The sequence below is a fragment of the Piliocolobus tephrosceles genome, chromosome 5, assembly GCF_002776525.5.
Source record: "Piliocolobus tephrosceles isolate RC106 chromosome 5, ASM277652v3, whole genome shotgun sequence".
Classification (NCBI taxonomy): Eukaryota; Metazoa; Chordata; class Mammalia; order Primates; family Cercopithecidae; genus Piliocolobus; species Piliocolobus tephrosceles.
This window is the reverse complement of record NC_045438.1, coordinates 155,392,448-155,415,395: the sequence shown is the minus strand read 5'-3', so window position 1 is coordinate 155,415,395 and position 22,948 is coordinate 155,392,448. Positions and strand designations below refer to the sequence as shown.

The 22,948-nt window shown below is 41.8% G+C and overlaps 1 protein-coding gene across 7 annotated transcripts in view; it reads left to right on the top strand.

Annotated features, from left to right (window-relative positions):
• PHACTR1 (phosphatase and actin regulator 1) overlaps positions 1–22,948 on the top strand; it is a 571,629-nt gene that overhangs the window by 241,999 nt on the left and 306,682 nt on the right. The gene's annotated exons all lie outside the window — the stretch shown is intronic.

Below are 22,948 nucleotides of genomic sequence, written 5' to 3'. Positions count from 1 at the left end.
GTGTCCTTAGAATAATATCTATAAAGAGGAGGTATTCAAGTTTTCACTGCCTTTCTCCTTCTTTTTCTGCCTTTCTCTCAGTTTGGGCAAATTATGTGATTTGAATGTATCCAACAGAAACAACTCTTTATTTATTTTATTTTATTTTTTTTTTTTTTTGAGACGGAGTCTCGCTGTCGCCCAGGCTGGAGTGCAGTGGCCAGATCTCAGCTCACTGCAAGCTCCGCCTCCCGGGTTTACGCCATTCTCCTGCCTCAGCCTCCCGAGTAGCTGGGACTACAGGCACCTGCCACCTCGCCCGGCTAGTTTTTTTGTATTTTTAGTAGAGACGGGGTTTCACCGGGTTAGCCATGATGGTCTCGATCTCCTGACCTCGTGATCCGCCCATCTCAGCCTCCCAAAGTGCTGGGATTACAGGCTTGAGCCACTGCGCCCGGCCAGAAACAACTCTTTAAAGAGGAGCTGGGCACGGTGGCTTACGCCTGTAATCCCAGCACTGTGGCAGGCCGAGGCGGATGGATTACTTGAGGTCAGGAGTTCGAGACCAGCCTGGCCAACATGGTGAAACCCTGTATCTACTAAAAATACAAAACTTAGCTGGGTGTGGTGGCGCACGCCTGTAGTCCCAGCTACTGGGGAGGCTGTGGCACGAGAACAGCTTGAACCCAGGAGGTAGAGGTTGCAGTGAGCCCAGATCTCACCACTGCACCCTATCTGGGTGATGGAGTGAGACTCTATCTTGAAAAAAAAAAAAAAGAAAAAAGAAAAGAAAATGGAAACAACTCTTTAAAGTGGTACAATTTATCTTTTAAGAAGATATTTGAATATTGGAATTTAAAAATGATCTTAAATCTGTGGTTCTTAAATCTTCAAAATCATGGACCACATTTGGGAAGCAAAAAGACTATGGATCATGAATTTCTAGTCTTTTCTCTACTGTGGCCCTATCACTCCCATCTCTTCTGATGCTCAACAAACAAAACTAAACAACAAAGCTAAAAAAGCATAACAAAGTTTTTCACTAAAGCACATACTTGAAATGGAGATGCTATAATATTATAAATATTCTTAATGTAAAAAGAACAGCTCATAGAGCCCCTTTTTAAGGCCATGGCAGTCTCTTGAGAAAACATTGCTTAAATAATTAATATCAGCAGAGTGAGTTCCTTTTATCTGGATTTCCATCTGTTGAAACTTGCTAGAAACTTACCTTTCTACACTTCAATAATATCATGAGGACTGAGATTCATGAGGATGACCTCCAGGTACTACAAAGCTCATTGGTGCCTCCCAAATCACAGAAGATAACATGATGCTCAAAAGAGTCTTGGTTTTGAGTACATTGCCTTCCACTCTAATTCAATAAAATTTGCTCATCTGCATAGATCGTGGTGCCCATGTTTTCTATGTCAAGGACCAGGACTTGTGACCTTACAGAGGACTTTTATGTTGCTTTCAGCGTGAGACGGTCTGAGAAATGCAGTTTGGATGCCAGGTTTTGTTCATTTCTGAGATAGTCCAAGAAGTTATGGGACAACTGGTGAAATAGGACAGATTTTGAAAATTCAGTCTTTATGGAAATCAAGGTGCTTTGATTAAAAGCTTAATGTTTTTAGTTAGGTTGACTGAGGTTTCCATTCCAATTATGCTACCTTTTCAGTGAGTGACATTGAGCAAGTTTGTTGACCTTTCTAAGGCTCAGTTTCCTCATCCATAAAATTGGAGAGTAACAGTGCTTTACCTCATAGGCTGTATGGGAAGTAAATTATATAGAACATCCCGTAGTGCTGTGCCTGGCACACTTAGTGCCTGAAAAAGTACCTGCTACTATTTTTGTTATCATTTATGGTATCTAGTGACCACAAAGTACTTGAAAAACCAGGTCACTTTTTCCCTTGAATGTGCCAGTGAGTAAAGAATACGTGTGAAACTTTAGCTCACATTTGAGCTCCTACAAGTATTTTGGAATTAATTCAATAACACTTGTATTTCTCTATATGAGAAAGCATGATTGTCTGCATGTTTTGGACAGAAGGGTCAATTGAACTGGTTTAAGCCACAGAGGGCATCAGTGGCAGCAGCAGATAAACAACATTTGTCGCCAGACTCCCTGCACTCTACCACTGGGTCACAGCGACCCCACACCAGGGAGGGTCCAACAAGGACAAAGTAGCCCTTGTCTCTGGACAGCCCCAAACACCTTCTAATGGATGTAGTAGGTTTGATTTTTCCTGCTTCACCCATGCTATAAGTTGTGATTCTGCCCTTTTCTCATCCTGAATCTGATGGGCTCAGGGCTCATGTAGGCTTGTTGTTGTTGTTGTTGTTATTTTCTGAGATGGAGTCTCACTCTGTCGCCCAGGCTGGAGAGCAGTGGCGCGATCTCGGCTCATTGCAAGCTCCGCCTCCCAGGTTCACGCCATTCTCCTGCCTCAGCCTCCCAAGTAGCTGGGACTACAGGAGCTCGCCACCATGCCCGGTTAATTTTTTGTATTTTTAGTAGAGATGGGGTTTCACCATGTTAGCCAGGATGGTCTCAATCTCCTGACCTCGTGATCCACCTGCCTCAGCCTCCCAAAGTGCTGGGAATACAGGCGTGAGCCACTGCGCCCGGCCTCCTGTAGGCTTTTACCCAAGTTGGAAAATTACTACAGATGGGCTATAGTGATCCATAACTATACACTTCCAAACCTCCACTAGGGACAACACAGAATCTGCTACCCTTAAATGGCCCCTTAATGACAGTGTTTTTATTTTCTTTTTGTAGTCTCCTAACGTGGGGATTTAATGCCTCCCATAAAGCAAGCTCCTGATCATATACTGTAAAGTCCAAAGACAGTAGCATAATTACTTTAAAGGGTAAAGATGCCAAAGGCCCTTAATTTTGACATTCCATGAGTATTTCAGCTTCCTACAAAGTTCTGGATTCACGGTTGCTGGGAAAGGGTTTCATAAAAGGTTCTCTAGGTGTAGCTTGAGCTTCTCTAGGAAACCAACTGGATAAAAAAATCTCCCTGGAACTTGTCCTAAACAAGGAAGAGTGAAAAACAGTGTAGGGTGTCTTCTTCTAAGAAATCCATCACAAAGATAACACAATTGTCTAAAATTAAGAGAAACAGAAAAAAATAATCCAACAGAATACAGAAAGATGAGACACAAGTTTCAGAAACAACTGGGATGGAAAAACACCCAAACATGGGTGTATTCTAATGTTAGGGAAAAAGAAGGAGTGGAATGTTGGAGAAGCAGCAGAGAAAGTGGTATTGAAAGACCTGGTTATAAATTCATATGCCCTGGGTAAATCATGCCAGAGTCAGTTTCTTCACTTATAAAATAGCAAAAATAATTCCTACCCTACTGTCAGGGTATTGAAGAGGAACATATGATATCCTGTGTCCAAACTGAAATGAAGACAAGAACCTAAAGCACAAACTTGGCGTTAATAATTATTTGGGATTAAAGAAACTGACCTCCCAAAAAAGGAATATGTGTGTTACTGAAAACCAGGATTTTCTTATAGATAGTAATGAAGAAAATCACCTTGGATAGTCCATACTTAATGTATTCATTGGCTAAGGCTGCCATAACAAAATACTACTGGGTTGCTGAAACAATAGTAATTTATTTTCTCACAGTTTTGGAGGCTGGAAGGTCCAAGACTGAGGTACTGGTAAGGTTGATTTTTCCTGAGGTCTTCCTCCTTGGCTTGTAGATGGCCTCATTCTCACCTTGTCCTCCCACACAGTTGCCCCTTGGTCTGTGGCTGTCTGTGGCCTAATCTTCTTCTCTTTTTTTGTTGTTTTTGCTTTTGGTTTTGAGTCAGGATCTGTCTCTGTCACCCAGGCTTGGGTGCAGTGGTGTGATCTCAGCTCTCTGGAGCCTTGATCCCCTGGGCTCAAGTGAACCTCCCACCTAAGTCTTCTGTGTAGCTGGGACCACAGGGGTGTGACACCACCCAAGCTAATTTCTTTATTTTTAAATTTTTTGTAGGGACAGAGCCTTGCTATGTTGTCTAGGCTGGTCTCGAACTCCTGGGCTCAAGTGATCTCCCTCCTTGGCCTCCCAAAATGCTGGGATGAGCCACCGTGCCTGGCCCTAATCTCTTCTATAAAGACACCAGTCATATTGGATTTGCCCCCACCCTTATGACCCCATTTAACATTAATCATCTCTTTCAAGACCCTTTCTCCAAATATAGTCACATTCTCAGGTCACATACTAGGGGTCGGGGCCTCAACATATGAATTTGGGAGGGAGCACAATTTGGCTCCAAACAGCTATCAAGTTGATTAAGAAAACTCATTAAAAGATGCATTCTTCTTGTTTTAGGAATTGATCAGATCCATTAGGGAACATGGTACCACCTTAGAAGAAAATGGTATTGCCAAACTGCTATGAGGAGACTCCAGGAAAGGCAGCCTGGTAGACCCGGGCCAAGCTTCCAGAGAAGCTTGACTCCCTAGAGTATATTAATCACAAGGGAAGGGGAGGACCTTGTTTTACTGACTTCCACCTGGGCATTCTGTCAAAGCACTGGTAGATTGTACCTAACAAGTTTTGCAGCTCTGTGGTGACAGCTGTTCTTGGAGAATGGATTTAACGTAGTTTTGAATTAGATGTTCCTTTGAGGTCAAAAGGATTATGGCATGTCTCTGGATAATTTCCCACTTCCTTTCACTGTTTCATCACTTAAAAAAAGATTGATCCTATCATCCAGATTCCTGCCATGTTCTGCAGAACCATTCTTGGCCTTCTGTGTTTCTGGTCAGTCCCCAGCTCTCCCTGTCTCCATTCAGCATGAACAGTGATATTCAAGGACATGGTTACTTGAAATACACACACCTCAGCACATGCGTGCGCGCGTGCGCACACACACACACACATTGATTTATACATTTTTGAAACAGAATTGGTCAGTACAGAGGAAGATGATTTACAAGTGGTATTTACAAGTCACTTCCTTTCTAAATGTTGGATCTCAGAATTCAGAGAAAGGGACAGGAAGTCCAGCTCATAGCTGAAGTATTCTTACAAATATGGGAAGTGCAGGGGAACTGACGCCTCTTCCAAATTAACAGACATGAAAAGGCATGGACAAGAAAGTAATAACAAGAGTGGAGCAGGTGATTTGCAGGCGCCCACAGATGAGGGTGAGCCTGCTCACTGCTTCCTCTTCCCCTCCACAGCTGCACCATTACCGGGACCATTTGCACACTTTGGTAAGGCATAGACCAGTTCCCTGGTAGCAGCCTGGATCCTCCATTCAAACAGGAAAATGCAACATAAAGGAGGAAATCATTCAGGCAAGACATGTACTTTGATTTTCTTTAAAAAAAAAAAACAACTGATGATGGTGAAAAAATATATCAGGAGGAACAAAGGAGCACACATTTAGTAACTTGTAAAACACCCTGCTATGTCTTTCTTCATTAAAAATACGGTATGCCTCCAGTGCCCAAGAAGGAAGTATTCGTTCCCTGGGCGTTATGATCCCACCTCCCGATTCTCACAAACAGGAACACACTCAGTCATGAGTAGACAAACTTACCCTATACCAGGCTCCAGTTCAGAGGCAGAGAGCAACAGGTTAATGTAGAAAATTAGTTTGCCCAAGCTTCAAGCTATTTAGATGCAATGATCTCACCAAGTGTGAAGTGCTCTTGTTGTTATTAGAATGAGGCTGTTGAAAGACCCTGTGATGTAATTCGGAGTATGTTGGCACCTGTATTATTTAGCTCTGATTTCAAGGTTCATGACTTACCCGAGAAAGGGCCTGGAGGCTGAAAATGTTTAGGACAAACGTTCAGGAATGAGTCACCAGACTTTAAGAAAACTAGTTAGTATTGGCTCCCTTTGGCTTTCAGATAAATTAGGAACTCTCTTTTTAATTTAAAGTTGGTTTGTTCATATGTAGAATTTCTCAAGTAAAAAAAAAGTGTTTTTATAAATATCATGTCTTTTTCAGTAAAGCAAAGCCAACTACCTTGTGAGTATTTTTGTTATTGTATTTAATCAGTAAGCATTTATTATCTACTGTACTAAAGACACGGTATTGTGCAAAGAGTTCCACAGTATATGAGAAAAGGAATCAGATCTACTCATACCTATTCAGGGAAATAAAACATGTACATAAAAGTTTTAACAAAATATGGAAAATGACAGCTTCCATGAGAACAGAAAAAAAGATGATTGAGGATGATAAGAGGGAGATACTAATTCTGGCTAGAAAAGGCTTTAGAGATGTTTTTAACCTGAGTCTTGAGAGCTGAGTAGATATATTTTAATATAGGAGAATGGGGGAGGGAAGGAGGGAGCAGGAGACATTTTAACAAAGGAGGGGGAGTAAGTGGAATGCCAATTCAGAGGGGAAGGCATGCCTGGAGTGTACATGAGGCATGGTGGCCAGGCCAGTTTTGTTGAACGAGAGGGTAGAGAGAAAGGGATCGATGGTAGATGCATTGAAAAGAATTTGACTACCAAGCCCAGAAGTGACATGGTTAGAGTTTAAGTCTATGTGTCAGGTGGAGTGAATGGAAGGAGATGGAGGCACCATCAGTTACAAATGCAACTGCAGCGGTGAGGAACATAATGGTAATAAATAATAATGACGATAAATAATAGTAACAGCTTTCACTTGTTAATTGCCTAGTACTTGCTTCTTAGATTATGTCCTTTAATCTGTACAGCAAGCCTGCATGACAAATACAGCCGGTCCTCATTTTTCCAAGGTCTGTTTAGGTAAGAACACAGTCTTCCCTCGAAACCCACAGGGAACCACAGTGCAGGTTCCTGGACACCTCCACTTCTCTCCCGCAGCCTCCCGACCCCGCCATGCTCAAGTTCCTGATATAAAATAGCGTAATATTTGCATATAATCTATGCACATCCTCACACATAGTTTAAATCATCTCTAGCTTACGTATAATACCTAACAGAATGTAAATGCTATGTAAATAGTTGTTATACTGTATTGTTTATTAAATTTGTATCATTTTGATTGCTGTATTGTTATTTTTTATTTTTTCTTCACATTTTTAATCCCCCCATGGATTGAACAGAGAGGGCTGACTGTACAGTCAATCCTCATTTTTCTTGGATTCTGCTTTTGCAAAATTTGCCTACTCACTAGAATGTATTTGTAACCCCAAAAATCAGTCCTTGTGGCGTTTTCACAGTCATTTACAGACATGTGCAGAGCAGCGAAAATTTGAGCTGAGATGGAACAAAGCGAGGCTCTGCCTCCTTGTTTGAGCTCTCATCCTGTTGATGTGTCCTTTTTACAGTCTATTTTGTGCCATTTTTTTTTTTTTTTTTTTTTGCATTTTGGTGCTTTTTGTTGGTGGTTTTGCTGTTTAGAATGGCCCCAAGCGTCATGCTGAAGTGTCATACAGTGCTTCTAAACTTCAGGGAAGCTGTGACGAGCTTTATGGAGAACATGCAATGAGCGTGGCTCAGGCGTGAGTGATGGTGCTGTTGGCCATGTGGCTTCAATGTTGATGAATCAATAGTATGTGTTAAATCTGGTGGGGTTCAACAGAAACAAACAGTAAACCTAAGGTATGTACAGGTGGGCTGAGGAAAACATGCTCACGGAGACTTCGCCTTGCATTTCCTCCAGTAGCAATAGTTCAGTATCCACCAATTCGGTGTTCACAGTGACTTTATGAGACAAAACTGCCATAAACAGTGGGAATCCATTAGTTATTTCCTTCCCGCAGAGAAATAAACTGAGGGTGGCAGAAATAAGAAATTTGTCGGAAGCTGCACAGCTAGCATGAACTCAGACTGGAATGTCATAAATGGCACACATTTCTAAAGACAATAAAGGGCCTGGACATGGTGATGGCAAGGAATGGAAGAGAGGAGGCAAAGTGTAAACGATTGAGGGAGTAGAATCAATAGGCTTTGGCCACTGACTGCACATGGGGAAGGCTACGAGGAAGAAGGGGTACATGAGGACCCTGAAGTCAGGTGGAGGCGATGGAAGGTCGAGTCTGGAGGGCCTGAGAGTCAAGGATGCAGGGAGGGTGAGAAGCAGCTCCAGCAGCAAGTAAGGGCTCAGGCTAGGGGCAGACGGGCCAGGCCAGCTATTACTCCCTGAGCACTCACTATATTCAGATGCCACTGAGAGATTCTTGCTAAATGATCTCATTGAATCCTCACGACCCTATGGGAGAGAAAGAGGGACTATTATACTCATGTGACAGATGAGGATAGTGAAGCTCAAAGAAATAAAGTAACTTATCCCTGGACATCCTGCTGATAAAGCACAGAACAGGGAATGCAAACCCAGGCAAGGGGACCCTGGCTGGTTGTGATCACAGTGAGACGTTTTGGAGTTTCAGATCTTGGAGGAAGAGAAGCACTAATGTTAATGATACCTGACCTTGTTCTCTAGTTTCTTGTTTTTATTTTTACTTTTTCCAACATTCTACTTATACCACATATTTTTCTACCTTCATGTTTTTGTTCAAATTCTTTTCTTCCATAGGAAGGTTGTTCTTCTCTCCTAGCCTTTAGGTTTTCTTGTTTTGTTTTGTTGATATTGCAAAAGGGTGGTTAAAATTATTTGGTAGCTGAAAAAATTGGACATTTTATTTGTGTTATGTTATATTGTGCTGTTTAGTAAAAACATGTGAACATTTCAGTGTTTCCTAGAATATAATATATATTACTAAGAAGTCACTCTTGGCATTTCACATTAATGGAGCTACAGGTGACTTACAGATGTGCTCATTAACAGAGGAGCAGCATGGTTAGACTATTTTTCTACTAGATTTGGAGAATCTGGAATAAAATGACATGGTCCTTGCTTTACATTTCGTCTCTGATGTGAATTATCTCTGACCCTTTTTAAAGACCTGAAGTCTCTCTTTAAGTTTCCCAAATTTATATTGCTCAGAATTACTTGCCCATGTTCCTGAGATATTACAAAATTAAATAATACTTAATACTTAGGTATTAAGGGCTATTCCCACAGCCCTCTTAGTACCGTTCTTATGGATAAAAGTGATTCCAAATACAGCAAATGTTTCATCTTCATATATTAAAAAATGTGGACAATACAGAATAGGGAAAAACCCTTATCAGAATATTGGGCCCCTTCCTTGTTTCTCAGATGGCCCTCCAAGATGTCCAACGAGGTGAGCATTCTTTCTGACCACGTGGAAAGTGCTCTCTCTGAAGCTGTGGCACTCCATTAAAACACGTCTGCCCACAGAGTTCAAATGCTGAGGGCTGCAAGAAGAAAAGTAGGCTTGAATCTTTGTAGCTCAGTGGAAAAGAATTCTCCTACAAGGGAGTCTCTATTCTTTGAAATAAGCAAGTCTGAAACCCTTCATTTATAAATTAAAGAAGAAATCTGCTGAACTATACCAAAACCAGGGAGAGAGAGAAAAGCAATGCTGCTGGCAACTGTGCTATATACTCATTCAACTGTAACTCTTAGGTGAGTAAATTCTGCATGCGTGTAGAGACCTGGTAGTGTAGAAACAAAGGCTATGACAAAGAAACCCAAGAAATCTTCGTCCTCTTCTTAAACTTCCATTCCCTAGAAATGGAACTGGGAAAAACTAAGCCGCGTTTGATTCCACAAACACTTGAAACCATCTTTCAAGTATCCTGGACGGAATCAAGTCCAAAGTGTACTTTGCCAAACCCAAGGGAAATTTGCTCCATATGTTTCTGATTCATTTATAGTTTAATCATCAAAATATTGTTTTGCAAGGACTAGTTTTGTCCAAGAAAGCTTTTATGAGCCATTTTAAAACACTATCTTGAAAACAGGAAGTTCCGTTTTGCCAAGAGCTAACAGAGGCCTGAGCAGAGGTTCTGGATCTGGTTGTGGGGGCAAGCCCTGGATACTGAGGTTTGCAACATGACCCAGCTGGCTTTAGAATTCCTTCAGGGATAATCCCAGCACTTTGGGAGGCCGAGACGGGCGGATCACGAGGTCAGGAGATCGAGACCATCCTGGCTAATCCGGTGAAACCCCGTCTCTACTAAAAATACAAAAAATTAGCCGGGCGAGGTGGCGGCGCCTGTAGTCCCAGCTACTGGGGAGGCTGAGGCAGGAGAATGGCGGGAACCCGGGAGGCGGAGCTTGCAGTGAGCTGAGATCCGGCCACTGCACTCCAGCCTGGGTGACAGAGCGAGACTCCGTCTCAAAAAAAAAAAAAAAAAGAATTCCTTCAGGGAGTCTGTGTTGTGTGCCCTCTCCACTCACCAGAATTATAGAACTCTTTCCGGGAAAATAACCCAAGGGAAGGGTGATCACGGGCTTCCATGATTTCCACCCAAACTCATCGCCCTTCGTGGAATCTCATGCCCCCTTCCTCACATTCCATTTGCTAAATGATGGTTCAGAGATAACTTCCCTACTGAAATCATGTTAGCATTGTAGCCCTTAAAAGCCTAAGGTAAAATTTCACAAAGGAGCTTGGAAAACAGCAGCTTCAAAGGAGCCATTGACTCCAGGAAAAGGAAAAGAAAAATTCTCTTTCTTCCTGAGTTTCTTTAATTTTTTTTTCATGGCAAAAGACACATAACATGAAATTTAGCATCGTGACTATATTGAAGTCTTCAGGCTTGTGACATAAAGTACATTCGCAGTATTGTGCAACCATCATCACCATCCATCCCTCTCCAGAACTCTTCATTTGCAAGAGTGAAACACTGTGCCCCTTAAACAATAACTTTTCATTCCCCTTCCCCGCAGCCCCTTGCAAACATCATTTAACTTTCTGTCTGAACTAAGGAGTAACTAAATTCATCTGGTGACATGAGCTTTTTTTGTCACTAAAATGTGAAAGGATTTTTGTCGTGTGGATTCTTGTACAAGGGATTTTGGATATATAGTAGGAAAATGTCTTTAATAAGAATTGTATAATTGACACAAATAGACTCCACTGATCCCCAGGCAAATCATGAAACTAGAGTTCAGTGAAGGCATTTCACCAGGGAGTTCTGCCGCTGTGCTGCTTTTTGATGATCTGATAGTAAAAATGTATAGAATCTTCTTTTAAAAAAAAAGGTGGTCGTCAAACTTTCAAATGCATTAGAATCTCCTGGGAATCTTGTTAATCCACAGATTCTGATTCAGCAGGTCTGAAGTGGGGCTCAAGATGTTACAGTTCTAACAACCTCCCAGGTGATGGTAATGCTGCTAATCCATGCACCACACTTGGAGAAACAAGGTTCTAGAAGAGTGGTTCATGACCCTTGACAACCTTTTTAAAATTCTAGCTCAAATATTCTGGGTGGGACTTGGGCACAGGTATTTTTAAAGTACCTCAAGCAATCCTAATGTATAGCTAGCATTGAGAAACTCTGACCTGAGAAATTGAGTTAATATTTTTGTCTACCTCTCTTAAAATCAAATATCTCATCTGAGTCGTTGAGTATTAGATTGCAGGGAATTCATACTCGACTTCTCTAGTAAGAGCCTTGAGTGGCTATTTCTGTGTTCCTGATAAAAGAAAGAGCTAAATGCTTTAGATTCTAGACACACTAACTCCAGAGTTGGCATTCAGCTGTGAAAATCTAGCAACCTGTCTTGTATTTTCACCACTGCAGAGCGTACTCCTAGGCCAGATACGGTGATTCATGCTTATAATCCCAGCACTTTGGGAGGCCGAGGTGGGAGGATCACTTGAGCCCAGGAGTTTGAGACCAGCCCAGGCAATGTGGTGAAACCCCATCTCTACCAAAAATACATGCTCAAATACTTAGACACATAATTGAGAACTCAGAATCTTGCACCAAAAAAAAAAAAAAAAAAAAATCAAAAGAAAAAGTTATCTTTTTTTTTTTTTCTTTTTTTTTTTTTTGTTGAGACGGAGTCTCGCTCTGTCGCCCAGGCTAGAGTGCAGTGGCCGGATCTCAGCTCACTGCAAGCTCCGCCTCCCGGGTTTACGCCATTCTCCTGCCTCAGCCTCCCGAGTAGCTGGGACTACAGGCGCCCGCCACCTCTCCTGGCTAGTTTTTTGTATTTTTAGTAGAGACGGGGTTTCACCGTGTTAGCCAGGATGGTCTCGATCTCCTGACCTCGTGATCCGCCCGTCTCGGTCTCCCAAAGTGCTGGGATTACAGGCTTGAGCCACCGCGCCCGGCCCAAGGAAATGTTATCTTAAAAATGTTAAGAACAGGACAGGTGCAGTGGCTCATGCCTGTAATCCCAGCACTTGGGGAGGCCAAGGCAGGCGGTTCACTTGAGGTCAGGAATCGGAGACCAGCCTGGCCAACATGGTGAAAAACCGTCTCTACTAAAAATACAAAAAATTAGCTGGGCATGGTGGCATGCACCTGTAATCCCAGCTACTCAGGAGGCTGAGGCAGGAGAATTGCTTGCACCAGGGAGGTGGAGGTTGCAGTGAGCCGAGATCATGCCACTGCACTCCAGCCTGGGCGATAGAGTAAGACTCCATCTCAAAAACAAAACAAAAGAAACAAACAAAAAATAAAACAAAAAACAAATGTTAAGAACAAATGTTACAATCCACTTGTCTCTAGCATAAAATAAATATAATATTACTTCTGTGGAACATCTGATTCTACTTTTATCTGCATCCTGATGGATCTTCTTGGATGAGTCAGTCACCTGCAAAGTGTACCTCTAAGAAGCTGAATGTGCTGTCTGTGGTTGGGGTAATTAAATACTGTGGACTTAAACATTAGAGAATGCCTGCCAAAGACAATTATTTCAGTTTAGCTTAATTGAGACTAAACTCTTCCTCACAATAATTAGCCAACAGGAGCAGTTATTTTTAAGGCCATTCCTAATTTCTGATAATAAAACTATGGCAACATAAAAAAGAACGTATCCCTGTTTATTCTGGCAGATAAATGCAGACCTAATGTAGCTAATAAGCACATCAACTTATTTAAATATTAAACCCAAAAGGAGAAGAATTCAGTGCACGGCAGCATTTTAGAATTTAAATTTAATCCACCAGAAAGCCATTCTTGGCCGGGCGTGGTGGCTCACACCTGTAATCCCAGTACTTTGTGAGGCCCAGGTGGAAGGATCACGAGGTCAGGAGATCGAAACCATCCTGGCCAACATGGTGAAATCCCATCTCTACTAAAAGTACAAAAATTAGTCGGGCATGGTGGTGGACACCTATAGTCCCAGCTACTTGGGAGGCTGAGGCACGAGAATCGTTTGAACCCAGGGGGTGGAAGTTGCAGTGAGCAGAGATCTCACCACTGCACTCCAGCCTGGGTGACAGAGCAAGATTCTGTCTCAAACAAACAAACAAAAAGTGATTCTTATTTACCCCCATCTTTTTGCCAGTAGTATTATGATGGCAGACTTTAATCAAACATTACAATTAATTAAAAATTAGAATGAAAAATGTTGATGCCATATAAACATTTCCCATTTTATGCTGTGGGTAGCTCATGTGCATGAACTGAAGACTGACCAAAAACAATCATCATTGCCAACATCTTCTCAACCATTTTCTCCAGAAACTGGAACTGTGTCGTAGTGATAAGTAGTAGAATGATCATTAATAGAATAGACATGGCCAGGATAGTCATGAAGAAGTGTTTCCTGTTATTCATTGCAATACCCCGTTTTGAGACCTGTGTTCTCTGACCTGGCCCTTTGAGTTAATGTAACCCACTCATGTCCCAGGGCTGAGCAGCACAAACCAGCTAGGGCTGGAAGAAACCAATCAGGGTCCCTCTTGCTTGTTTCTTCTCCAATTCCATCTTCACCCAACACTAGCCCTAGGGCCCGGACCATCTTTCTTGGCCTCTTTGCACATCATACTTAGCTGTGTTCTTTTTAGTACTTAGAATTCAGATCTTCTCATAGACTTAAGTTTTGCCACCCTTAAAAGGGGCTTAAAATGTCCCCTACTGCTCCCTCAGCTAGGAATTCCCACCCCCACCTTAGCCCCAAGAAACCCCTTCCCAGTATAACGACAGTAGCCAGACCAGTACAGCAGCAATTACAATAAACTATCACCAAACCTGGGTTAAATGAAACTAAATGAATCTGGCCTCCAAGTTACTGAAGACACCTATGTGTGGGCAAAAGGATGGGAAAGAAGAGAGGCCAGCGGGATAGGGGTGCCCTCGCACGCCTGAGGGAGCCGATGGACCCCCTTGAATTTGGGTCCATGTATACCCTCCTCTAGAACACCTGGCCACTTCTCATTACTGGGACTAGAGTTTTGAAGTTGAGGTTTGGGAAGGCAGCATGAGGAGGGAGACCTTTAAATTTGTGTATTCTTTTAAAATCATGATTGGAAAATGTAACCTTTAAATTTAAGTTCCCTGTAATACTAGAAGCTCTGATGAGTATAATCCAGTTCCCCTGAAGGTTACTTTCAGGCAGACCCAGTTTTCACTTTTGAAGGGAAAAAAGGTGATGTGAAATTTTGAGGTGATGGCCAATAAGCTCATCAGTTTGCTTAGATAGTGCAATTTTCTTCTTGAAGCAAGCGTGTACCACATTTGGATCCCATGTAAAAAAGCAATGCCTAAGATCGCAACCACAGCAGTTGCTGGGATAGACTCCCTAATTCTCAGAGCCAGAGATTGTGTTCAGTTTTTGATGATTGATCGGATTTTTAAAGTGGATGCATTTTCACTAAGGGGGTAGGCTAAATAAGGGAGTAGAAAACTGCTATAAACAATAAAAACAAATATTGTAATAACAAAGGATAGGCAGGTTCACAGCCAGGCAGCAATAATACCAAGAATTAAGGCAAGAAAATAAGAAGCAGAAGGTCATCTCCAGAGCCTAAAGACTGAGTCCACTGAGGAGGTCAGGAGCCCAAAAAGAAACTCAAGGAGACGGGTATTCCAAAAGCCTAACAAATTACCTGCGATAGACAGAAACAAGCCAAAATTGATTAAGAAAACCAGTAATGACGAAACAAAGGAACTGAGGCCAGTTCTTCAGTCATTCTCATTTGAATAGCCTGGGAGCACTTTCAAAACATTAATTAGAGGCTTCATCCTAGGCCAACTCAATCAAAATTTCTAGATGTCAAACATGAGGATCGGATCGGAACTTTGTTTAAATGTCCCTCAGGAAAATCCAATGCACATCAAGAGCTGAGAATCCAGGACTAGCCTAACCAGGAAGCCTGTGTTGTAGTCTCTGTTAGGAAAATAGTTTTGGAGATGGACATTCTATAGTTTGCTTCACTGTCCAGGTGCCACCCACTGGCCACATGTGGCCAAAGAGCGCTTGAAATATGCCTTGTCCAAATGGCTGTATGCTGTGTTAAATACACACTGGATCTTCAAGATATAGTATGAGGAAAAAAAGTATAAAACATCTCAATAAATTTTATATTGGCTATATGTCAAAATAGTATTTTGGGTATACTGGGTTAAATAAAATATACTTCAAAAATTAATTTCACCATTTTTTTTTTTTTTACTTTTTTAATGTGGCTACTAGAATACTTTAAATTACCTATGTAACTCACATTATATTTCTATAGGACTGTGCTGTCCCAGAGCCCACAGGTAAGACCACAGAGCAAGAGGAGAACATAGGAAAATCATTTATTGGTACTGATGTATTGTTTAGCTTTTGTATTCAAAGATATTGTTTAAGACCAGGCATGGTGGCTCACACCTGTAATCTCAGCACTTTGGGAGGTCGAGGAGGGCAGATCACCTGAAGTCAGGAGTTTGACATCAGCCTGGCCAATATGGAGAAATTCCATCTACTAAAAATACAAAAATTAGCTAGGTGTGATGGCGGCACCTGTAATCCTTGCACTTTGGTAGGCTGAGGCAGGCAGATTACCTGAGTTGAGGAGTTCAAAACCAGTCTGGCCAACATGGTGAAACCCCATCTCTACTAAAAATACAAAAATTAGCCAGGCATGTTAGTGAGCACCTGTAATCCCAGGTATTCAGGAGGCTGAGGCAGGAGAATCTCTTGAACCCAGGAGGTGGACATCACAGTGAGCCGAGATCGTGCCACTACACTCCAGCCTGGGTGACGGAGCGAGACTCCGTCCCAAAATAACAACAAATAAATCCAAAGATATTGTTTAAATTTAATTTATTTAAGCCCCAAATCGTGCATTTCCCTATCCTTCAGTAGATAACCTTCTGCACAAGGTTGAAACGTCAGTCAACAGAGATTTAGGAATGAAAGATTCTCCCTAACCTGCCCCACCTGGAAATATTTCCTGAATTAAGTAGAATACTGCTGTGTGAATCATTTAGTCATGACTTGTCCAGAAATTAGACAAGGAAAATGAAATGCTGTATAATGCTATATATTCCTTGATAGTTAATATATTTTCTTGAGCACACACAGACACACATACCCCAGTCAAATATCCATTAGTATGTGTGGGTGACAAATGGAAGCAGGGAAACCTATGAAGTTTCAGCCTAAGTTTAGCTTCTTTGAATTCTGCGTTTGAAACCTGGAACTTTTTCAGATTGGAGACATTCCTCATGCTTTCCATTAACACATATCTGCGGTACAAATACTATGCAAGGTGCTAAGGATGCAACAATGAATAAGATGGACACAGGTCCTACTTTCTCAGAGCTTACAGGGAACACAAACAGGCAATTACAATGTAGCATCATGACATAGTATAAGGAGCTAAGGAAGTGTGTCTCAAAGGCAGTCAGTGAAGACTTCCTGGGAAAAAATGAGTCTTGTTTGATACCTGAGGGATGCAACGGTTGTTCCAGGCAAAGGCACATGCACATACATAGGGCTGAAGGCAGAAGGGTGGGAACTGTGAAAACTCAAACAACTAAAAGTAATTACAGTTTTTCTGTCCTATCACTGAGGGATGGGAAATTGGTAAGGTAAGCCTGGAAAGGTAAATATGACCCAGGACAAAAGTCCGCATATTGCATGATTCCATGTATATGAAATATCCAAAAAGACAAATCCATAGGGACAGAACATGGATGAGTAGTTACTGAGGGGTAGGGTGGGAATAAAGAATGGTGGTAAATCACCACCCGATTCCTTTTTAGGATGATGGAACTGTTCTAAAATTAGACTGTAGTGATGGCAATTCTGCACTATACATAATACAATTTTGCAAATATGCTACAAAAAAAAACAAAACCCATGAAATTATTGTGAATCACATACAGGTGAATTTCATGATATGTAAATTATGTCTTAATAAGCTGTTAAAATATAAAAAGCATTTCACACACCCTGCTAAGGAGTTTTGTTGTTATCCCAGTTGAGGCAGGAAGGTATTAATGATGCAGATACAGGCCTTTACATTTTAGAAAGCTCCCTGGGGTATTATACACAGCCCCTGCTATGTAAGGTTGAGGTGAGAGGAAGAGAACTGACTTCTGTTGAGCACCTACTGTATAAGAAACACTGTGTAGAGACTCCTTACTCAAATTATCTCATTTAAACTTCACAGCAACCTACTGATACCTTTTACTATATCTGGATGGTTTGTTGCCGTTGCAGTAGGGGTGTGATTCTACTGGATGTGATATAGTATAAACAACTACTGCTTTACCTGTGAGGTAATTAGGACTCAGAGAGGTAAATAGCCCAGAGGCACGCAGACCAGGCCGGAAGTGACAGAACCAGGACTGGAACTCAGGGGATGTCTCATCTAAAGCTTTGCTCTTTCTACTCCACTCTGCTGCCTTGACATTGGGTGAATTCACGTGCATAGCATGAGATTGAACAGTTTGGTAGATTTCCCAGCATTAACTCTTACACATACCCCTTCTTTTAGTTTTCTGTTACTGTTATAATAAATTACCACAAACTTAGTGGCCTAAAGCAACACTAGATTTATTCGCAGTTCTGGAGGTCAGAAGACCAAAATCAATCTCACTGGAATTAAGTCAAGGTATAGGCATAGCTGGATCATCCTGGAGGCTCTAGAATAGAATCCATTTCTGTGTCTTTTTCAGCTTCTCTGGCCTGCCTGCGTTCCGTGACTCATGGCCTTTTCCTTGCACTGTTATCACTCTAGCTCCTTTTTTTTTTTTTTTTTTTTTGAGACAGAGTCTCACTCTGTCCCCCAGGCTGGAGAGCAGTGGCGTGATCTCGGCTCACTGCAACCTCCACCTCCTGGGTGCAAGCAATTCTCCTGTCTCAGCCTCCCAAGTTGCTGAGACTACAGGCGCCCACCACTACGCCTGGCTAATTTTTGTATTTTTAGTAGAGACGGGGTTTCACCATATTGATCAGGCTGGTCTCAAACTCCTGACCTCAAGTGACCCACCCGCCTCGGCCACCCAAAGTGTTGGGATTACAGGTGCGATTTCACCGCACCCAGCCTATATCACTCTAACTTTTGCTTCCACCATCACAACTCCTTCTTCTCTGCCTTTGGGCCTCTTGCCTTCCCCTTATAGACACCCTTGTGATTACATTGGGCCTATTTGGATGATCCAGGATAACCTTTTCTCAGGACCTTTAATTTAATTACAGCCGCAAAGTCCCTCTGCCATGTAAGGTACCATGTTCACAGGGTCAGGACTAGGCCACCACCCTGCTCTAGAAACCCTTTGTTTAAAAGGAGTCTGAAAATAAATGTAGTCTTCCACATCTTCACCTTGAACATAAGCTCAAAACTTTTTCTTTATTTATAACAACATAAGCAAGACTAGATTAAATAATACTATTATTTATTTGCCTCCAATTTTAAATCTCCTCCACTCAAAATTTTAGAGGAATAAAATAAAGACTCGATCATGTGCCATTAAAAATATCATTTTCCTTGGAAAGTATTATTAGTTAATAAATTACAGAATAACTTTCATATGTTCAGCCCTCAGAGAGGTCTCATGCCAAAGGAATGTAGAAATGTGGAAATGTGGACAAATGAGAACAAACAGGCACGGAGAATAATGTTTACATTGCATCATAAACTGTTTTGAGGCATGCTTTCTCTTCTACCACTTCATTCGAGACAAATATAAGCTTCATAAAGCTGCTTCTCAGCAGGTCAGTGTGTTGTTTTTAAGGGATCTGTGTTATCTATTTTGCTGTAGGGTTGCTCGTTTACTGCCAGAGCTGTAAATTGTCAATGTCAAGGCATCATCAGAAGAGGAACAAAACCAGAGGCCATGAGACAGCCTGGACTGTTCTGACCAAAGGCACGCTGCAAAGAAAGGCGCTTATTGATTGTTATTCAAGGATCCTGGGTTCTAAGGGGTTGTTTGTTCAAAGGTGGGAGAACGAACCATCTTTAAACAAACAAATATATTGGGGGCTGAAGAGGCTGGGATTTTTTTTTTTTTTTTTGAGGCAGTCTCACTCTCTCGCCCGGGCTAGAGTGCAATGGTGCGATCTCGACTCACTGCAACCTCCGCCTTCCGGGTTCAAGGAATTCTCCTGCCTCAGCCTCGCAAGTAGCAGGTACTACAGGCATGCGCCACCACACCCGGCTAATTTTTGTATTTTTAGTAAAGACAGGGTTTTACCATATTGGCCAGGCTGGTCTCAAACTCCTGACATTGTGATCCACCCACTCAGCCTCCGAAAGTGCTGGGATTACAGGTGTGAGCCACTGCACCCGGCCACAAGTGTGGGATTTTTTAAGCTCCTTTTCAGACTTTCCCTATATATTCTCATTTCTCCTTGACCAATGCAAGCAATGCCGTTCTCTGTAACTCTGTCACCTTCACATACTATATCATCCTCTTAATCTTTTGTTCTCTTCTTACACTCAGCATATCACCATGGACTTTTTCTATCCTTCGATTCAAATCTCATGACAGGCTTCTGCCAGAAGTAATATTTTAGCTCACAAATGTCCCGGCCTGTTAACCAGATTTGTCTCACTCACAGAGTAAAATCCTGGGGGACTCAGGATATCTGCTTTCTGACATTAACTACTCATGTGACCTTGTTTGTTAAGATCTCAGTTTTTCCAAATAAAAATAGAAATTCACAAACATTGTCTAATTGGGTGAAAACTCAATTGGGTGACAACTTGATTGCGGTGCCTTTCAATTCCAATCTCGTAAACTCAGAACATTTGGTGGATACAGGAAGTATGTGCTGGGTCTTGGGGTTTGGGATTTCAAAAAGGCTGACCCAGAGATAAGATTTGGAGTGCAAGCGAGATTTTGGGAGGTGCACACAGAAAATACCAGCAGAGATTTGGGGAAGTACAACAGAAAAGAGAAGAAAGTCAGTAAAAAGTGTTATTTTCATGCCACTGACCACTGTGTGAAATATACCTCCAAGTTATTCCAATTTAGGTGTGTAGAAATTGGGATATGTATTTACTTACTTCCTCTCCATCATTGGATGATCACTGCTTCATTGAGTATTGTCTCCCATACTCCTACAGTCAGGGAAAAAAGCCCTCTGTACAGTTGTAGATGTTCCCAGTAAGCTTCCAATTAGGGAGGTAAGTGCTACTGGGTTATGGACCGAGGGAGTGCTGACTCTATCTGTTACAATGAGTGTGAGAGGTGTGGGGGAAGTATGGGAAATGAATAATACATTAGGAAATAGGAAAGCCCATGGCCTGTGTTTTGCATGCTTTTAAACTTGCTATGACATTTCTAGAGATTAGAAGGCATTGTTCTGCTATGTTTAGCAGCATAAACTTGCTACCTCCACGACGGACATGGACCAGAAAATTAATTTGCAGCTAACGTTAAAGAAGAGCTCAAAAAGATCCTGACCAGAGTGAAAAGGGTGGTATGTTAATAAATTATGGGTGCTCTGTATTATTTATATGAAAATACTCTTAAAACTTCACTCTGCAAAAATCTGCAATGAATTTTTTCTCTATATCCATTCTTCAGAAATGACATTAAAATGTTATAGCGCTAAGATATTTTAACTATTAAGGAGCTCATTTTCAATTGCTTGGTATAGAAGGTTCAGTTTGGCCAAAAGCCTTTCTTTATGTATTTTGGGCCTTTCTTTTCTTTTTTGAGACAGGGTCTCACTCTGTCACCCAGGCTGGAGTGCAGTGGTGTGATCAACTGCTCACTGCAACCTCGACCTGCCAGGCTCAAGCAACCCTCCCACCCCAACCTCCTGAGTAGCTGGGACTAGAGAAACACAACAAAATGCCTGGCTATTTGTAAATCTTTTTGTAGAGATGGAATCTCAGTAAACACTGTTGCCCAGGTTGGTCTAATTTCTGGGCTCAAGTAATCCTCCTGCCTCAGCCTTCTAAAGTGCTGGGATTACAGGCATGAGCTAACTTGGCAGGTTGAATCTTTCTTTAAATGCACAGCCAGTGCTGTAGGTAAAATGGGCCGATTGGTCTTATGATCATCCATTGAAAAGATTTGGCATTTAGATGTGCTTTTAGAAATATATGGGGTGGGAGGAATGAGATAATTCAATTCCTTTTCCCCCTTCTGAACTTTATTTCTGAGAACTCAACTTGCCAACATCTATGAAAAATAGAAGAGGCTTAGCAATCAATCACTGGGGCAGGGTGTGATGGAAGGGGAAGGAGACAGCTGGCCAAGGAGTTCTAGGCTTCAATCATTTTGTAGTTCAGAACAAGAGAGCAGGGTTGCTGACTTTTAGATTTCCTTTGAGAGGTGATGCGTGAACGGCATGTGGAATATTCTAATAAAAGTCAGGTATAGGTTTAACTCCTTTAGGAAACAATCAAACAGGTAAAATGTGAAAGTCCTTGGGTGAATTTTAAGTAAGATTTGACTTATGTGTAACCTGGGATCTTAGAATAAAAACGAACCTTGTAGAGCATCTGATTCAATCCTTTCGTTTGACTCAAGAAGAAACCAGGACCTTGAAAGTTTCAGAGATTTGATCAACAGGACTCCAGAACTTGTGGACTAAAGTGTTCTCATACTTGTTCAGTGCTCCTTCTGCCCCACCCCATTGCTACAGTCTTTCCCGCTTATCAGCAATTTTACTTTCTGTGGTTTTAGTTACTCATAGTCAACCGCAATCTGAAAATGTTAAATGGTAAATTCCAGAAATGAACAATTCATAAGTTTTAAATTTCACACCATTCTGAATATTGTGATGAAATCTTGCTCTGTCCACTCTGTCCTGCCTGGGTCATGGATCTTTCCTTTATCTGGTGTCTGTCTCTGAAAATGCTTCCCACCTGTGAGCCACTTAGTAGCCATCTCAGTCATCAGATCAACTGTCCTAGTGTCACAGGGCTTGTGTTCACATAACTGATTTTACTTAATTGCTCTATTTTATTATAAGTAATTATTGCTAATCTCTTACTGTGTATAGTTTATAAGTTAAATTTTACTATAGATATGTATGTATAGGAAAAAACATAGTATGTATAGGGTTCGCTATGATCTGCAGTGTTTGTTGGTTTATTTGTTTGTTTTCAGAAGGAGTCTCACTCTGTTGCCCAGGCTGGAGTGCAGTGGTGCAATCTTGGCTCACTGCAATCTCTGCCTCCTAGGTTCAAGCTATTCTCCTGCCTCAGCCTCCTGAGTAGCTGGGATTAGAGGTGCCTGCCTAATTTTGTATTTTAGTAGAGATGGGGTTTCACCAAGTTGGCCAGGCTGGTCTTGATCTCAGGTGATCCACCCACCTCGGCCTTCCAAAGTGCTAGGATTATAGGCGTGAGCTGCTGTGCCCAGCCAAAAATGATCTATAGTTTTAGGACATCCATTGAGGGTCTTGGAATGTACCTCCCTGCAGGTAAGGGGGTACTGCTATATATTGCTGCTGTTCCTCTTCCTCCTCTTCCTTTTACTTCTCTCTCTCTCCCTCTCCCTCCCCCACTGTCTCTCTTTCATACACACACACACACACACACACACACACACACATACACATACACACACAACTCATTTAAACAAGACATTCGACTTGAAAGGACAACTATCTAGGACCCATTTCTTTTAGTTTATCCCTATATGTAAGAGCTTCACACACTCTTTCCCCCTAAAAGTTGTAAAGTTATCCTTGGCTTTACAAGGATGGAAGTAAAACACTAGAATCCTCCAGTCAAACAAGGTCTGCAAGGATTTGTGTAAA